At 40.9% G+C, this 19,689-nt stretch overlaps 1 long non-coding RNA gene across 1 annotated transcript in view; it reads right to left on the reverse strand.

Moving 5' to 3' along the window:
- Nucleotides 1-215: 215 nt before the first annotated feature.
- LOC310685472 overlaps nucleotides 216-19,689 on the reverse strand; it is a 68,155-nt gene continuing 48,681 nt past the window's right edge. The window contains exons 2-3 of the long non-coding RNA XR_014515305.1: nucleotides 1,830-2,011; nucleotides 216-1,494 (exon numbers count right to left, since the gene is read on the reverse strand). This is a non-coding gene — a long non-coding RNA (uncharacterized lncRNA). The remainder of the gene's footprint in view (nucleotides 1,495-1,829; nucleotides 2,012-19,689) is intronic.

A 19,689-nucleotide genomic window follows, 5' to 3' on the forward strand; every position in this document is an offset into this window, starting at 1 on the left:
TAAACTTCATGAAGATTTATGAGACACTGAGCAATGTAACCATTCCCTGGCTGCAAGCCAGATTTTTTGTGCGTGCTAAAGCAGCTCTCTTTGCCCTTCCTGGCTTCTCAGGAGGTTGTTGTTATTTTTAAAATTAAAAAATAGGTGTGTTTGCTTTGCTTCAAAGCATCAATGAGGCACTTCAAATTTCTCATTTCCAAATGTTCTTACTACATTTGCCCACTAAGGCTGCGAGTTAATATCTTCAAGGCAAATATTCTTGCTGCCTTGTGAACATATCAAAACTGAGATACACTGCAACAAACACCTATTTTTTAAAGTACTTCACTAAGATTCAGCACTAGCCCTCAACGGCCCTACCATTAAGCAGGAGTGAGGCAACTGCCTCAGGTGGCAGATACTGGGAGACGGGGCAGCATCTTCCCCCTCCTTCCCTCTGTTCCTCGGGAGCCCCCAGGCCATTCCCCTCTGTTGTATCAGAGTTGTGTGGGCCATGGGCCTCTCATACACTCTCTAAACTAGACTGCTTCCTTCACGTGCATTGGACAATGCTGTCCCGTAGTCAGCGTTGAAGTAAGATTCAACTGCTAGTCTATTAGGCTCCTTTACATGGAATGCAAGAGAGAGGTGAGGAGTGCCATCTTGTCCTTTGCCTCAGACAGCAAAATGCCTTGGGCCTGCCCTGGTAACGATATGTTGAGGGCAGCAGCAGAATATAGCACTCAGCACAAAGTCAGGTAGGCTCAACCCTAGAATGAAACACATTCCCCAATTCCCCAAACATTACCATTAAAATAATAACTATAAAGTGGTACCTCGGTTTACGAACTTAATCCGTTCTGGAAGTCCGTTATTAAACCGAAACCATTCTTAAACTGAGGCGCATGTTCCCTAATGAGGCCTCCCACCGCCAGTGCCCTTCCACTGTTCGGATTCCATTCTTAGACTGAGGTAAAGTTCGCAAACCGGAACACTGCTTCCGGTTTTGCGGAGTTCATAAACCGAATTGTTCGTAAACAGGGCTGTTCTTAAACCAAGGTGCCACTGTATGTAAAAGGGGCGAAGATCTTTTCTTTCTGATGCAAAATTCAAATATGCGTGATTCACACACTTTCTTAAAATGTTTTCTTTTTATGAAGTGATACAATACTTTTGTTATTTTGAGTTTTATAAAAACAGAAGCAAATACAACACATCTGAGAATTCGGTGAGGAAAGCAAATATAAAGAATGGAAAACAGATGGGAGATTATGAACACAATTCTACCCTCACGTTGAGGGGGTGGGTAGGATTGTGCTTAGCTGGGATGCAAACTGCTGCCCACAGGACCCAAGCTGGCAGTATGCCACAAAACAGGGTACTTCATGGTGGGGTGCTGGTAGGTCACCCATATCTGGTCCCTCATTAGGATTGCTCTGTAACAGCACAGTCCTCCACGTCTCCTTAGAAATAAGGCCCACTGAATTCAACGGAACTGCAGGACTGCAGCCTGGCCTGCAGGATAAAGATGGAGGAGAGGGAGTATTGTCAGACAGGAAAGCCAGACAGGCCATGTGTGCCTCTCCTCTTTGTAATACATGGTGAAAATGTGACTTTCCAGCAATCATAATTACAATACATGTTACATTAAGTCCTTTACCTATTACAATAAGTAATCATTTCAAAATTAGAGTGAGTCATTTATAGACAGTGCCATGATTGTTATAATCTATAAATTGCTAACATCTATAAATAACTCGCTTTAAAATCTAGAAGAACAAACGACAATCTCTACAAATGACTAACTCTACTTTTGAAACTTTTGATGTATGCACCTCACCTTTTCATACTTCAAATGCAGGCATTTTTCAGCCCAGGTGGCCAGGTGGATTCATCCTCTGTGAATCATGTATGAATCATCTTTCAATCACTTGACATCATTAGGACAGCAGGGGACTAATTCAAAGGGATTCCCTGGCAGGGCCAATCAACTCCTCCAAGTCCATCTGCAGGCTTGGTTTTCCTGTGCAGACTATCAAAAGTGAGATATAAATGCAAAAATAAAAAACAATACAACATAAAGGCAGCCATTGTCTGTCTGTCTGTCTGTCTGTCTGTCAGTGAGCCAGCAGTGCAAGTTGGAGATAACTCTTTATTAGCAAAAACAGGACCTACACATCATGAGAGGGGAGGCATACTGCAGGTATTCTAGGAAGAGGGAGTTCCAAGCAAAATGGGTAGCAAGGGTACAGTTTGTTTGCTTGAAGGAGCAGGAGACCTGTGGATGGCTGAGGGTGATGGAGCTGGAAAAGTGGCACAGAGAGGGATGTATTTGGATACAACAAAGAGAGATGGCAGTGGGGCTAGGCCATGGAGAACTTGAACATAAGGGCTTGGTGCTGGATCTGGGAATGAAGGGTTTTAATGAAGTGGGTGTCAAAGAGTCACAGCAATGAGAGAGGTGAATGAAGCCACAAACCCTGTTGAGGAATATTTTTCATGTGCGGAAGTATAGGTGGGTGTTTAAAAAGAAGTGTTGACACAGGAACAAGGGTGAGTTGTGTGTTGCTGTTTTCATGCTTTTGCTGAAACGAACAATGTAAGAACCTATGCATTTCTCTTGAAGAGAAATGTGCAACTTCAAAAACTCATGTATTTCACAGCAAGACAGATGTGTATGGTTTATTGGAAGTCTGGAATGTGATAAAGTAATTCACTTGAGTTTCCTCTATTAGTGCTTAGTTGAATGTACCAACCTGACCCCAGACAAATTTAATATGGTCAAAGGAATTTCTGCTGGGTGCCTATAAGCTATAGTAATTCTCACAATTGCTGCTGAATTTCAATATTTTATTCTTTGTGGATTCAACAAAGGGCTGGGTTGATCCTCACGGACCAATTTGAACTTTGTAATGGTATTTCTAGTGATGTATGGAAGTGAGAGCTGGACCATAAAGAAGGCTGATCGCCGAAAAATTGATGCTTTTGAATTATGGTGCTGGAGGAGACTCTTGAGAGTCCCATGGACTGCAAGATCAAACCTATCCATTCTTAAGGAAAGCAGCCCTGAGTGCTCACTGGAAGGAGAGATCCTGAAGCTGAGGCTCCAATACTTTGGCCACCTCATGAGAAGAGAAGACTCCCTGGAAAAGACCCTGATGCTGGGAAAGATGGAGGGCACAAGGAGAAGGGGACGACAGAGGACGAGATGGTTGGATAGTGTTCTTGAAGCTACCAGCATGAGTTTGACCAAACTGTGGGAGGCAGTGGAAGACAGGAGTGCCTGGCGTGCTCTGGTCCATGGGGTCACGAAGAGTCGGACATGACTAAATGACTAAACAACAACAACAATGGTCTTTCAGGATTCCTTTAGAGATAGACCAGCATAAACATATACAAAATAAAGTACGGTATTTCATATGCAGAATAAAATTAGTGCTATAAATTCCCCATAGCAGATGAACTCTTTCAGAGCAAGCTAAGAGAATCTTCACATTTATACAACACAACTATTGTTTATTTCTCCCCACCCACCCACATCTATACCATCTTAGCTGTTAGACCAAGTGATAAGAATTCTTTCTTTCCACTTAAGTTTGTTCTTCTCCTTTCTTGTCTTTTGCTTTTTTTATTGGAAAAAACACTGTATTTTTGGTAGTTTATTCCCCCCATTTGTACATTCCTCTCTCTCAGTGTTAGTATGACAGGAGATCATTTTACTTCAGGCTGACTTCTTGAAGTAGTCCGCAGACAAAGCAAAATCACAGGGGGCCCTTATCTGCTGAAATTAGTATTTTATTGCTGTTGGATACAGCTTCTTTGGGTCTCGGCATCTCACATTGCCTCAAAGGCTAGTTTTAACATTTTCCTTAAGATAGATCCAACTTAAGGTCAGCCAAACAGACACATTTTTCTTCATAGAAAAAATACCCCCAAAATGCACCCTCCATACTCACAAATAGAATGAGCTTTGAGTTCAAGATATCCCAGGCGTTTTGTGAAAACAAGCCACGAAACCTATAAACTACATGAGAGATGCTTCCTTTGGAAAGGGCCAAACAAGCACATTCACCGAAGCATGCACAGGCCTTGGCTGTCTTATTCTTTGGGGGGGGGGGACAACAACAGAAGCTCCCCCATCCCTTTATTTCCAATAGAGAACACAAACTTAGAGAACGCAATAAAAAAATTCCTTCCAGTAGCACCTTAGAGACCAATTAAGTTTGTTATTGGTATGAGCTTTCGTGTGCATGCACACTTCTTCAGATACACTGAAACATCTGACATCAGGAATCACAAGACAGAGAAACCAGTAGGAGAACACTTCAATCTCCCAGGACATTCTATACAAGATCTCAAAGTAGCTGTCTTATTACAAAAAAATTTCAGAAATAGACTGGCAAGAGAGTTGCTGAACTGCAACTTATTACCAAACTTTAAACCATGGAGAGACCTGGTCTGAATAGAGACACTGGATTCTTATCTCATTATACATGATAAAGCTATTTTTAGCCATCTCACCCCTTGCTTTTTCCTGTAAGACCAATTGCAGTCGTTAACAGTCGTCAACAGGTTTACCACACCTATCAGCCAATCACCAATTCCTACCACCCTTCTGAGTAATACCCCTCCCCACCCTCTCACTATATAGAAGGGTCTGGTGACTTCTGTTTCAGTGTATCTGAAGAAGTGTGCACGCACACGAAAGCTCATCCCAGTAATAAACTTAGTTGGTCTCTAAGGTGCTACTGGAATGAATTTTTTTTATTATGTTTCGACTACAGCAGACCAACACGGCTACCTACCTGTAAACAGAGAACGCAAACACTGTCTACCTGATAGTGCTCTCCTGTAGAACCAGATCTTGCAAAAAGGGTGAAGCAGCTTTGTGAAAATACAGTGCTGTGAAGAGCTACAGTGCTGGAATAGACCTCCGAAGACATGAGTTGAAGTCCTTAATCAGCCACTAAGTTCACTCTAATAACCTATGGCAGGGAAAGACCCAATAAACATCTCTTGTTCTAACCTACCTCAAAGGCTACAATAGGGTGGAGACAAACATATATACAGACCTTTGAAATATGAAAAGTAGACTACGTACGCCATTATTAGTTGACAGGAGAAGGAAGAGAGGAATGCAGTGACTTCTTTTTTAATCAGAACAAAAATCAAGAGATAAACTATGGAAGTTTGCATTGCACTCAAAACTTGGGGAAGCCACCCAAACATTAAGGCCAATTCAGTTTGTCAGTGTCTATCATCTTCTAAGCTGTGGCCTTACTTTTGTCATGACCAGAAGAGATGCCCACCACCATGGAGGGCTGATGGCCCAAGCAATGGGAGGCCAGTATGTCCTGGTTCCACAAGCAAGCAGGATGACAAGTTTACAGTAAAAAGATAAAGGTACCCCTGACCATCAGGTCCAGTTGCGGACAACTCTGGAGTTGTGGCGCTCATCTTGCTCTATAGGCCGAGGGAGCCGGTGTTTGTCCGCAGACAGCTTCCGGGTCATGTGGCCAGCATGACTAAGCCACCACTGGCGAACCAGAGCAGTGCATGGAAATGCCGTTTACCTTCCCGCCGGAGCGGTACCTATTTATGTACTTTCACTTTGACGTGCTTTCAAACTGCTAGGTGGGTAGGAGCTGGGACCGAGCAATGGAAACTCACCCCGTTGCGGGGATTCGCACTGCCGACCTTCTGATTGGCAAGCCAAGAGGCTCAGTGGTTTAGACCACAGCGCCACCTGCATCCTAGTACAGTAGGCTGTACTAAATTCAGCACCTTGGAGAAAGATCAAATGTGTGGATTCAGGCCCACGGATGGCTTCTTCAGCTGGGACCAAACATCCAAGTTGACTCAGGAATGTCCTGGAGCAACTGACTGATTTTCATAGCATGGCTGGGGATTCTAGCCATTGACTAGAGGCCTCACTCCATAAATGCTGCTTCCTTTCCAGATAAAGTTCTGGAGCCCTGTGGACCCACACAAGACAAACCAAGGAATTGGCCAGCCCATGAATCCATTTCTTCTTTAGAGCTACAGTCGCCAGAGGACTCTAGTCTGGGCATGATCAAAATCAGCTCATTTTAGATGAGCCGCTTCCAGATGAAGCCTGGGGCGGTGTGCCACCACAAAGTGCAGTTCCCACTCCCCACGCCTGCCCTGTTTAGTGAACTCTGTTTTAAAATGCAAGTCCTTTTAATTTCTTCAGTGGCTGTGTGCTCCCCTAATGTACAAGATGTAGTGCTGTAGCTTTCAATCTATCAACTTCTTCTTTTTTTAAGAGCAGCAGGCAAATTCATTTCTGCAGTTGGTGAACTTAAAGAAAAGTGGAGGCTGCGCTGGAGGACATGAGAACCATTTTTAAAAGGAGTGGCGAAGAGCAACATGACTGTTCCCTAATGGCAAAACTATTCCTGCTGCATCCATTTTGCTGAGATGTGAGATTGCACTATTGTGGGCTTGTGGAAATAACTCATAAAAGATAAAATGTGGCTGGAGTTTTCTTTGTCTGTCGTGTGAAAAGGCCCCCCAAAGGAGGGTGCTGGATGAAATCGCTTTCATCAGTCAGAACAAAAACATTTTTGCTTTCATAGCTGCTTCGGACACCACCTCCCTTAATGCCTCCCCAGACATGTTAGCATGTTCCTTGCATATTAAGCTGAAGCTAGCAAATGCTTAAGCCAAGTGTCGGCCCCCAAGAGAAGGAACCACAAACATCTTCCTTGAAAGTGTATGTAACATTATTGTGCTCAGGCCAAAATATAATCAGCGCCGCAAAGGAATCGTAAAGTTAAAAAGGAGGGAAGGGTCCGCTAAAGCTGAAACATTTGCATCTGTATTAGCCAACATGAAAATAATAATGATCCAAACAAAAATGCACCTGAAAATTAAATGCATTCAAATAGTGGGTCATTATTAAATATTGCTATTAGCATTACAGAAAGTGTTAGTAATAATATTACAGAAAGTGGGGAAGGGACTTCAATAATAATCTGTTCCAACTCTCTGCCAATGCAGGAAACAATAACAAAGTTAAGAAAATTCAGAGAAGTTCTTTTGTTAGCCTGTAGTTCTAATATTTGAAAAGGCCTGATAGAATCCCTTTCTTAATTTTTAAAAAAATGTAAGCAATTTTTAAAATAAAAATGTTTAACTAACGTGTCATCTTCAGCTGCAATATTCTAAGCCTATATTATGGTTTGCTAATAGCAAGTTAAACTCTGTATAATAGCATTTATTTTGCACGAAGTTTATGTTTTCCTTTGCTCATATAACTCTTTTCTTTTATAGGCTAGGTGCACATCTACTGGTGTAAAGTGATATGAAAGGAATGATAGAATATTTGTCAGAGCTGTAGTGTTTATGCTAAGAGTTGTATACCTTGGGCGATTGTCTATAAAACCAGCCGCTCCTGTTTCCATATAAACAACAATTAATTATGCATGTCTGCAAGCAAGCTAATCTATGAACATCACTTCTTCTCCTGGTGTGACATACAAGTACGATCTTATTGCATTGCATTTTTGCTGGCAGCACAAAATGTACAGGTATCAGTAGCAATCAATCAACTGAATCTCTATCCCAGCCTTCATCCAGAAAACACAAAAGTGATAAAACAATACAATCAAGAATAAATTCAAAGCAATAAAAAAATAAGTAAAAACATTAGTCGCATCTGAAAACACGCAAAATTATCCCATGCTCTCACAACCAGTTATTTCAAGGTAGCTAGGAAGAATATACATAGCTGTTGCCCCGACAAATACCAGTCAAGTTCAGAAGCATTTATAATTTTGCCAGGCATGGGCAAGTGGGGCCACATAGTGCAGTCTTGTTCACCACACCGATTCACCTTGCAGATTCATGGCCTATCATCTCTAGTGTAGTTCCACCAGCAGCTTGTGACAAATATATCCAATTTATGAACAGAATGGAAATGCGGCTTGAATATAATCTGCATTGTACCGAAATAGATTAAATTCCACATGTAGCATGCTAGGTTATAAATACAGCCTCATTCATCCATATAATTAATTTTCAGCACATACTTTTTTTCTATTCTGGGACTATTGTCCCAAAGAAAACAAATGATAAGAAACTCATATTTTACTTCTCTTATGTATGGAATGTTCTTATACACAATGAATGTTCTTTTTGCTGGCCAGGATGGTCCAGAGAAGTGTGTGTGCATGCAAAGCTCCTCTGCGTGCTCTACGGAGGTAGGACGCAACTCCCCAGGTTAGAGTGGTTTGAATGTTAGACTGGGTTCTGGGAGGTTGGAGTTCAAATCCTCAGCCATGAAATTCATTGGGTGTCCTTGGGCAAGTCATTGCTTCTCAGTCTGACATACTTGGTTGTGGGGATTAAATGAGGAGTGGGAGAACCAAGTAGGTCACCCTGAGCTCCTTAGAGAGCAAGTAGGATGGAAATGCAATAAGAAATTAAGTAAGTAAGTAAACAGTCCAGAAAGAAAAGAAGTGGCAAGAAACTACTGTATACTTTCCTATTACATATCAACACTATTTCCTTATTGAGTTTTGTTTGGAGCATTACTTATACAGTGGTACCTCGGGTTAAGTACTTAATTCGTTCCCGAGGTTTGTTCTTAACCTGAAACTGTTCTTAACCTGAAGCACCACTTTAGCTAATGGGGCTTCCTGCTGCTGCCGCGCCGCTGGAGCACGATTTCTGTTCTCATCCTGAAGCAAAGTTTTTAACCTGAAGCACTATTTCTGGGTTAGCGGAGGCTGTAACCTGAAGTGTATGTAACCCGAGGTACCACTGTACTCTTACTTTCATGGGTTTTACATTATCTCACGGGAGCCAGTCCTCAAAAGTACTATGCTACTTCAAAACTTAATACAATTCAACAAGGTTTATGCCTGCCTTCCCCAACTTGGTGCCCCCCGGATGTCTTGGATTACAACCCCATCACACCAAGCCAGAATAGCCACACTTTACCAAGCCACATATCTAAATGGCAAGATGAAGTGTTCACTGACTGCCCAGGGAAGTGTACAGCCATTCCACTAAAACTCGCTAATGATTACAGCCCCTGCAACACTCAGATGTTAGGCCTGCCTTATAATGCTTCATACCATGGGTCCATTTAACTCATTACTGTCTACACTGACAGGTTTTTGGACTGAGGCCTCTCCTAGCCTTTCCTGGAGATGCTGGGAATTGAGCCTGAGATCCTATGCATGCAAAACAGGTACAGTGGTACCTCGGGTTAAGTACTTAATTCGTTCCAGAGGTCTGTTCTTAACCTGAAACTGTTCTTAACCTGAAGCACTACTTTAGCTAATGGGGCTTCCTGCTGCTGCCGCACCTCCGGAGCATGATTTCTGTTCTCATCCTGAAGCAAAGTTCTTAACCTGAGGTACTATTTCTGAGTTAGTGGTGTCTGTAACCTGAAGCGTATGTAACCCGAGGTACCACTGTACTCTGATGTGAAATTACACTTTAACGTGCATGCTAATCATAACTATGGCCAACAAATGTGAAATGATTGTTGTTAACAAGAATAACAACATTTTAAATAGCTGGACACCAGTTTTTTTGCACCAGTCGGTTCTCCTTTTCTTAAAAAATAAAGTAAAATGTACTCTTCAAATACAGTCATTTGTACATTCATTTAAACTTACAAGTAGCTACTATATTTTCCCTGTTCACTTCCAAGTATACGCTCAAGCCATTTCCCTTAACAAAATCTAAACTACTTTCCTTTATGGCTGCCTAGAATAATAAAGAACTTGAGCTCTCTTAGCTTTCAAAACTTTTTATTATACAATGAGAGTCGTTTTGGGAACTTTAGCCAAAGCTAGGAAAGCCAAGTTGGGAAAAAAGCATTAGGCGAGTGAGCAAACCTATAGCCATTTGTTTAAAGGTCCAGACCCCAAGTTCTCACATTTTATCCTTAATGCTGTGCTACAGTTGCAGAAAACTCAAAACAAGTGGTAGTGGGATTTCTCATTCATGGGAGACAATCTTGATGTGCAGTGTAACCTTCATTGGCATGAAGTTTTAATTCTGCCTAGGTTCATAACAGCCAAGCTTGGAATAGGAACTTGTCCACTTTATAATGCCCGGCTGCATTGCAAATTAAGCAGCATTTCCCTCAGGAGTTATTCCACAGCTCAGGGTTTAAACTGAATGCCTCCTTCATTCCTGGCACCTTGAATGTTGTGACAACGTACTAGTGACTTTGGGTACTAAAGAAAGCTAAATTTCCCATTATCCCCTGGTAGACTGCTGCTCCTCCATAGAAGAAGACCTTCTTGAGATCACCACCAAATATTCTAAGACGATAAGAACCAGACATACTTCCTCACCATCAATGATTTAAGGATTTGGCCACAAGGGAACTCATAATCTGGTTGGCAATGTAAGTCCAATGGGATTTATTCATCTCACCAAAGCTGAGTTGTCATTGTTTGAGTGAAAGAAAGGAGAGTCTTGGCCAGGTGAAAGCATTATATTGCCTGCCCTCATTCAGTGCGGTCCAGCAGGAAGCATAATTTATCTGTGCTGTATTATATAGATACCAATTTATATGCCCAGCAGAGGGATGCACAGAATATAACACAGGCATTAACAAAGGTAAACTTATTATTGCATAGCAATTAAGAAATAAGATATTTTGCTTGGGAAAACATATCCACATACCTTCCTATAAAAAGGAAGCAATCTATCTGTGGTAGGATAATTTCTAAAAAGGGTGAAATTCCTATACTCGAGCAGCAGGGGGTGCTCTAGGTTTAGTGGTGGCATTCCTGTAAAGCAAGTGCTTCCTCTCTTACTTCACATTAGCCCCTGGCCAGCAGATTTGACAAACACAGTAACTTCGAGCCTCAGCCAAAGGCACGCAGATAGCACAGGCCTGCAGCTTATGTGAAGGTCCTGAACAATACCCACATTGGCACTTTTAGGATTGTCCAAGCATAGAGGCCAAGGATTTTTTAAAAATAAAATAAAAATGGTTTATTTCTGGTTTTGGCAGTGAAGATGGTTGCGACTTGCTTTGGAAACATCTCGAGGGAGCTATGGGAGAAGAACAGATATATAAATATGTGCTAATATATGTGGAGATTTAATTATGCTGTGGGTATGGCTGGTAGGAATGGCTCAGAGTGAGGTCTGGATGCCAGAAATATGTTTGGCAAGCATTACTGTGGGCGCATCTTCCATTTTAGCAATTTGGTTTGGCGACTAATGTTACTTTAACATGTGGAATTTATATTGCATTTGTTTTTATTAACTTGTAGGGTTTTAAGAGGCCATTCTGTTTTGCTGCTAATTATGCTGCTTTAAATGTGATTTTATTTTTGTATTTGATTTTCATTTGTAATGTTCTGTTATGATGTTTTGCAATGTTGCATTTGTGATATTTTAAGGTAGGTTGCAAACCACTTACGAGATCCCGCCCCCCCACCCTCAGAAATGTTAAGTGGTGCAGCAATTATCTAACTGAATGAATGAATGTTACTCTTTCTGGTGTTACATTTGTGGAGGACTACCAATGGCTACGAGCCATGATGACTATGCTCTGCCATTCAAAATTGGAGGCAGCAATGCTTCTGAATACTGGTTGCTGGAAACACACAGGAGCGGAGAATGCATTTGTGCTCAGCTCCTGTTTGTGCTTTTCCCACAGTCTTCTGGTTGGCCCATGTCAGAGCAGAATGCTAGGCTAAATAGGCCACTGGTCTGATCCAGCAGACTTTTCTTCTTGTTGTTGTTCTTTAGTCATTTAGTCGTGTCCGACTCTTTGTGACCCCATGGACCAGAGCACGCCAGGCACTCCTGTCTTCCACTGCCTCCCACAGTTTGGTCAAACTCATGCTGGTAGCTTCAAGAACACTGTCCAAACATCTTGTCCTCTGTCGTCCCCTTCTCCTTGTGCCCTCCATCTTTCCCAACATCAGGATCTTTTCCAGGGAGTCTTCTCTTCTCATGCAGTGGCCAAAGTATTGGAGCCTCAGCTCCAGGATCTGTTCTTCCAGTGAGCACTCAGGGCTGATTTCCTTAAGAATGGATAGGTTTGATCTTCAGGCAGTCCGTGGGACTCTCTAGAGTCTCCTCCAGCACCATAATTCAGAAGTATCAATTGTTCGGCGATCAGCCTTCTTTATGGTCCAGCTCTCACTTCCATACATCACTACTGGGAAAACCATAGCTTTAACTGTACGGACCTTTGTTGGCAAGGTGATGTCTCAGCTTTTTAAGATGCTGTCTAGGTTTGTCATTGATTTTCTTATGTTCTTACATTTGCACTTGTCATGCAGTGTTGAAAAGTTACAGAACTTTGGGCAGAGGAAAGGTAAGCAACCCAATGCACAAATGCCTAGAACTTATATCTGCAATATTATACCGGCAATTTCACATTATATAAGCAGGGGTATAAAAATTAGCAATCCTGCAATCGCCTGTCAGTCATTGTTTCATCTCTAATCACCCATGGCAGGGAAAGACCCAATAACAATTTCCCCATTTCTCCACTTCTGGGTTTGTTGTTGTTTTCTATCTCTGTAAGATTTCCTGGCTTTGACCTAACACTTCCCCCTACTGTTCTGTGTTCAGTTAGGATTATTCCCTTACGGAGTCAGACTATTTAGAAGTCGGACTGATGCCTTAACTGGAACAGAGCGCTGTCAACATTTTCCATTTCCATGACCTGTCAGCTTCTTATTTATTATTTATTATAATAAATGTTCTTTTCTCTTCTTTCATTAGTTAACATGCACCGAGAGCTGTTAATTTACAGACAATTGTATTCTGTTCTTTATAGTTCACCTTTGGGGGGGAAAGGGAGATGCAGGTGTATCTGCAGGGGGCTTACAGACACCTATAATTTGAAAGGAATCAAAGAAAAAAGAAACACTGGAGCTCAGAAGGCTTCCTCCTCATCTCTAGTAAGAACGAAATTCTTGTAAACAGAAAGAAACATGAAAACAGCCAGGAAACCCTAATTTATTTATGTCTGCTCAACATGAATTTGTAATAGGATTACATAAAGCACTTTATCTAAGGCAGCTGGATGTAGTCCTTAAGAGGACTCCTCTGTCTTTATGAGGTGCCCAGAAGGGAAAACATCTGTCAAGTGAAGCTTCTCCCCTCCTTCCAGTAGCACGATAGGAAAACCCAGATTTGCCACCGGTCTACCTACCTTGGGACTTTTATTGGCACAAAATCATGGGCGTAGCCAGGATTGGGGGGGGGGGGGCGACAAGACAGAGCTACTTGCAACACAATTGGCCAGTTCATGGAAGCCACACCTATCGTCCAGTTGCATCACTAGAATGCGCCACAACATCATCCAAATGACCTCAGAGAGCATTTCAGTTTCAAATAATCTGATTATTGTTAAGTATTTTTATTATTCTTTACTTGATTTGGCTACACCCCCGGCTACACCCATGTACAAGATCCCTCTCAATCAAGGTCCAGACATGACAATTGATTTCTGTCACCTTTTTCTAAGGAAGGATAAACACAGAAGTCAAGACTAACTTAGATCTTCAAGACTTATTAACAATCCACCAGCTGACGTATGAACACTTACTCTTAAACGAGAAAAGGTATGACACAGAGAGCTGTCCAGGCTTTTATGGATAAATGTTAAAGTCACAATAATGTGTTTTGATCACATGTAATTCACCAAAGCTAGCAACTGAGCGTCGTTTCCTTGAAGGAAAACTTGATAGCCAAACACAGGTGAATTCAGTAGTGTGGGAATCAGGCATTAGGTTTTTGCAGTGCTGCAGCATAAAGTATGATTGGTTGGCAACTGTTTCATCCTTCTCTTTCATACCCCCCCCCCCTTTCTTAGCAATGAAAAACCAATCCAAAGGAAAAACAAATTCCAATTCTTTGGGGATAATCTCCTTGTATCCTATCAAGAATCAAACTAAGCACCCATAAGATAAACACCATTGTTACTGCTCCCAATAAATTGGTTTGCAAGGGGGTTTAATTCAACTGCATTTTCAAATGCAGCAAGACCATTCAGACTCGCTGTGATTAGATGAACAGATTAATTACTCTGAACAAGATTTTGGCAAACATGGGTGACTGCATGGTTTCTTTTAAAAAAGAGGAAAGTCTTTGCCTGCTCCTAAAGCACATATCTTTAAGACTTTATTTCTAACAAGGTATCGGGGCTACTTAACAACAACAACCCTACACAAATACTTAGGTGCACATCTATAATGAATGCAAATGAATGACCTTTTAAGCAAAGTTTAGAAACCACCATCAAAAGTCTGTGCATGCCTTCTGTTTGGCATAATTTTAAGTTGATTGCACGTATGACATTTACTGAAACGAGCATTTCCAAGCCACAATTTAAAGGTATATATTTCCAAATTTTACTACAGTGACATATCAGGTGTAACTACACAATTATGGAAATGAGAAGCCCAAGCAATGAACATTTGCTACATTAAGCTGACATGCAACAGAATATTTGAGAACTTGTCCTCTTTGCAGAATGTGCAAGGTAATGACCATTATAATCCTTGTAAACGATGGAAATCGCATGATAATCATTTGACAGCATTCCTGCTTTGCCTTCTTGATGACCATTATCTCTAAATGTCCCTGTACAATTAAAATGGAGCACATTTTAGTTTGTCCACTCCTACAAAATGTTTATCCCACAGTCTCTATGCACTGCAGAAGAATCTGCATGTTACATAGAGCAAAGCCCCAAATGCCCCCCCCCCCCACACACAAAAAAGATAAGCCTTAGGATGTTAGACTTTGAGTGATGGAGGGTAGGATGGGGAGCAAACATGTTTAACCTTTTCTTCACTGGCTTCACTCAAATATCCAGAAGCCTGTTACAAAAAAAGCTACTCGGGACAGAGTGGGGTTTGTTTGTTTTTTAAGCTGATTATTTATTTGTTTGTTTAATTTGCATACTGCGTTTCCTCTGAAGATCATAGGACAATTCAAAACATCAAAATACAAAATGAGAACACAATCATCATCATCATCATCATCATCATCATCATCATCATTGTCATCATCAATAGCTCCCCTACCCACAAACACTTTTAAGAGGCCATAGAATGTTCAATCAGCCCAAGACCTGGTTATAAGTAGCTAGTGGGGAAATGAAACTACCATGACAATGACAACATCTATCCAGCTCTTCCTTGCAAATGACTCCAGGGTGGCAAACACCAAAACGTTAAAACGACCCAATCAAAAACCAAATTTTAAAAAATACCTAAACCAGTTAACATCTAAAAACATTTCAAAAGAATCACATGCCTAATAATGTCAAGGTTGCCAGAAGCAGTATATTTCAGTTATCAAATGCCTGGATAAACATGAACGTTTTAAAGGCTTCATGCTGCAATATTTGCACATTAAAATCAGAGTGATTTGCAGCATTGAGGAAAGAGTCTGGCACTATGAAGGCTATATTCAGTTTCACAGGCTTATTTCATCAGTTTGGTGACTTAATCAAATCCAGATTCATTTGAGACACATTTATATACATGCAATTCAGTGCAAACAAATGTAATCCTTTTGTTTTCCTATGTCCGTATCGGATGAAGATTTGCATGGATAAAAATGTAAAAACTCTGGGCAGATTTTAAAATGTTCCAGATTGTAGTTTGTAACAAAATGTAGGTTTGAAAACCTACACAAAGCATTCCTAAATACAAAAAAGAAACAATTAGAGGAAAATGCCAGAACGGAAACCAGCATAGAAGCCACACCTGACCACACATTTTAGTTGAGTGTGCACAATTGCACAGGGACTTCGCCGCAGTGAGATGCAGAAACCCAGCCTTCTATTGTTTTTGCAGCCTAATTGAACATATTGTTTCCACTGGTCAGAATGGCATTCTATGATTATGTATATCCTTGATGAGCAATGTCTGGAAAAGTTACTCTAGTTTCTCATCTGTAGGATATTCCTATATGTATGCATTAATCTCATTACACACTTTGGGGTTGATTTTTCATGTTAAAATTAGGCTTGAGGGCTAAGGGTTGGGTTTAATTTAAGCCTTGAACTCAAGCACCAACTTCCCCTGATGATATGTTTGAAAACAACTTGAGCTTTTGCTCATCCGATAGACTTTTTTAGATATCTAATTATCTTGTGAGAGATGGTATCCCTACCATGTTGACAGCCGTGGATAGCAGCCTTTGAATTCTCCTTTTTTTAAAAAAATTAACTACACCTGTCCATCTATCTATACATCTATCTACGTTCAACCATAGTCCTGTCTGGTTGCCTACACAGCCTTCTAATACTGGTAACAATCTGGAGAAGTCATCTCAAGTTCAAAGGCCAGCAATTCCTTTTCCGGAGAGTAAGTCTGTCTCTCTAGGCTTATCCTTATTAATCTGTTTGTCTAAAGAGCTTTTTGCTCTTGAGTTCACTGGTCTTTTGCAGCTTCAGCCAGAGAAAAGGTGATGCAATATGAATATAAGAAAAGCCTGCTTATCTCATTCAGTTGGCTACACTTGTCAGTGAGCACTGGTCTATAGTTATTATATGTACCTGAATGGACAATTCATTTGGAATTTATTTGCTGATGAAGATTCATCCTTGAAACAGTTGACTTATCCCAGAAACACTGTTCTGTTCCAGTTCTGTTTGCTGTTCATTACTGCATTCTACACGCAGGGGCGTGGGAAAAGGGGGGGGGGAGGGCCACCCCATGTACCATCATGGAGGGGGGTGACAAATTATCAAGGAACAATTACTGCCCTACTAGGGCTGTTCATAAAAAAAAACTTTTTTTTTTTTTAAAAAAAGCCTGCTCCAAAGGTCTTATCTTACTACACTAGGGATTATATGGCTATATCTGAAATTTTATGCATATCAGTTAATATCTTGACCCTCCTCCATGAAAATAGCTGTTTACTTGGCTGTTTTCCTATGTCGTGAAGGCTGAAATTTCAATTCAGTGGAGCAATGTCAAGATATTAACTGATATGCATGAAATTTCAGATATAGCTATATAATCCCTAGTTTAGTAAGAGAAGACCTTTGGAGCAGGCTTTTTTTTTTAAAAAAAAGGAAAGTTTTTATGAACTGCCCTACTGCCCTACCCTCTGCTGGGCTTCCCGGGTCCTGGAAAGTCGGGCTATGTGAAGAAAATGAGACTAGGCCAAGTAGATTAGATAATACAGAGCATGGTGAAATCACAATAAATAAAACCTCCCCTTCAGTAGTTTCAAGCACTACTACAGGTTCCACATAATAGCTGTACTCCATTGTTTACTGTGACACCACCTGCACTTCGGAATTCCCCGCCTAGTCCAGCAAAGCACATGCCTTTGCTAGACTCTTTTCAGGCACCTGCTAAAAGCATTCTTCTTTAGGCAAGCATACCTAGATGCTTAGGAAGTTGAAGTAATTTCAATCTTAATATTTTAGCTTTTGTATGTTTTAAGGTAGGATTGTTATTTTTTCTTGATTTTACTGCTGTGGTGTTTTTTTGTTTTTTTGTTTTGGTAAACCACTTGCAGGTTTTTTAAAATAAATTTTATTAAATAAATAAACAATAAATATAAATAAAATAACACAAGCCAAAACACAATCCATCCTGTAGATTTAAGTAACTGCCCATAGTCGCCTACTTGTTATCAGAGGCCCAGAATCCACATTCCTTTGTAAGAAAATATGAAATAACTTAAAACCATTTTTGCAGGCAAAAAAATAAATAAAAATCAATGTGTGGATGTGGGTGTGTGTGACAAGAAATTTTCCGCACTGGGTACCACCTGACATTCCTACGCCTCTGTCTACACGTTGGCGCACCCACCACTACAATATTGTTGGACATTACCTATTGAAATTCATCCTGCCTTCGTTGTGGTGTTCCCTGGTATTTATTACGTTTGCCATTTCTTGTTTATGGACTTATACATACATTATATGTGGATGTTTATGATTTGCAAATTTTGGATTATGATCTAATCATTAATAAGACATTAATAATACTTGTTAGCCACGCGTTGCAGTTGAATTTGGGCTGCTCATCTCATTCAGCATCCTGTTCTCACAGTGGCCTATGGGATGCCTGTGGAAAATCCGTAAGAAGGACCAAAGCACCGCAGCACTCACCACCCTCTGTGATTCCCATACACTGGCATTCAGAAACATTACTACCTCTGAACACCGAGGCAGAGCAGAGCCATCATGGCTAGTTGCCATCGATAGCCCCCTATCCTGCATGAATCTAATTCTCTTGCAAATTGCCATGCAAATTGGTTGCCATCACTGCCTCCAGTGGGAGCGAGTTCCACAGTTTAGCAATGCACCATGTACTTTCTTTCATCTGCCCTGCATCTTCTAACATGCAGCTTCACTGAATGCTCATGCATTCTAGCACTATTGAGAAAAAAACTCTTCACTTTCTCCAAGTCATGCATAATTATAAGTTTCTATCATGTCAACTTACTCACCTTTCATCCAGACGAAAACGGCTCACATGCTGCAACCTTTTCCTTCTCATCTCCTTGATAATCTTGGTTGCCCTTTTCTGAACCTTTTCCAGCTCTACAATATCTTTTTCGAGGCAATGCTCTTCAACCAGGTCTTTTCTCCTCCATTTAGAGCCGAAGTTGGGTCAATTTAACTCATAAAGGGCTGCCTATTTTTTCTGGCAGGACTTGTGTTGTCAAAGAACCTATTAGACAAGCAGAAATGCAGAAGACAAACAATTCCTCCCATGGAGATACAGTGATCTGAAAACCTTTACCTAAGGTTTTGCCAGATGACCTGTTTATTGAGCATTCATCCTGAATTGCTTGAAGGGTGTTTATACACTTTCCTCGTTAATCCTTTGCTCATGCCACTCTTTTCAAGGAATTTCCCTGCTGTCCCTGACCACAAAAAGTCTGTTTCCTTTTAAAAATGTATATGTTGTGTTAGGGCAACAGAATGCTTTAATCCTTTTTAATTGTTCAAGGCAAAATTTATGTATGCACTTAACATGAACTAATGTGTCTTCAGGCACCATGAACTTGTTATACTCCTCTAGCTGTTAAGACACAGGAGACTATACATCTAATTTATCTCTTGGCTTTCCTCCAAGGTGGTGTGTATTGGATTTGCTCGTTTTATTCTCATGGCAACATGGTGATATTGATTAGGCCGAAAGAGCTTAGCCTAGCCAAAGTTTGCCTAGTGTGCTTTGTTTCTGAGCAAAGATATGAACCTAAGTCTTTCACAGCAAAAACTGTGTAAATTACACCAGACTGGGTCTGTTCTTAATTTTATATTAAAGAATGGTGATCTGCAGAAATTTATTTTAGCTTTAGGTTTCAAATAAATGCAGTAGGCTGTATAGTTTATTTTGCTGGTGACTGTTGCAGAACACACTAATTGGATAAACAGGATTTATCGGTTCCAGGCTTCAGCTTGTAGAGTACGAACTCATCATGTTGTGGTCTTTCATCTCATTGTACGACTTTTGTACCTTGAATGGAAACTTTGCAGAGATACTATTTCTTACCTGTGCAAGGTATGCATATGTGTTGGTGTTACCAGACTAGTGTGGCTAGTTCATCTTTTACAGACCTGATCCTACCCTCTCAGAAGGTGTCCAAAAGAAAGGAATGGGGGTTAATTTGAGATCCAACCCCCAAGAATATCTTTCTCATGTGCCCTTGCAATCACAGTCCCTACTGAAAGTCCTGGACACAATATAGCAAGAGTGGTTAATG

Source organism: Podarcis tiliguerta (assembly GCF_965153285.1).
Source record: "Podarcis tiliguerta genome assembly, chromosome: 9".
Taxonomy (NCBI): domain Eukaryota; kingdom Metazoa; phylum Chordata; class Lepidosauria; order Squamata; family Lacertidae; genus Podarcis; species Podarcis tiliguerta.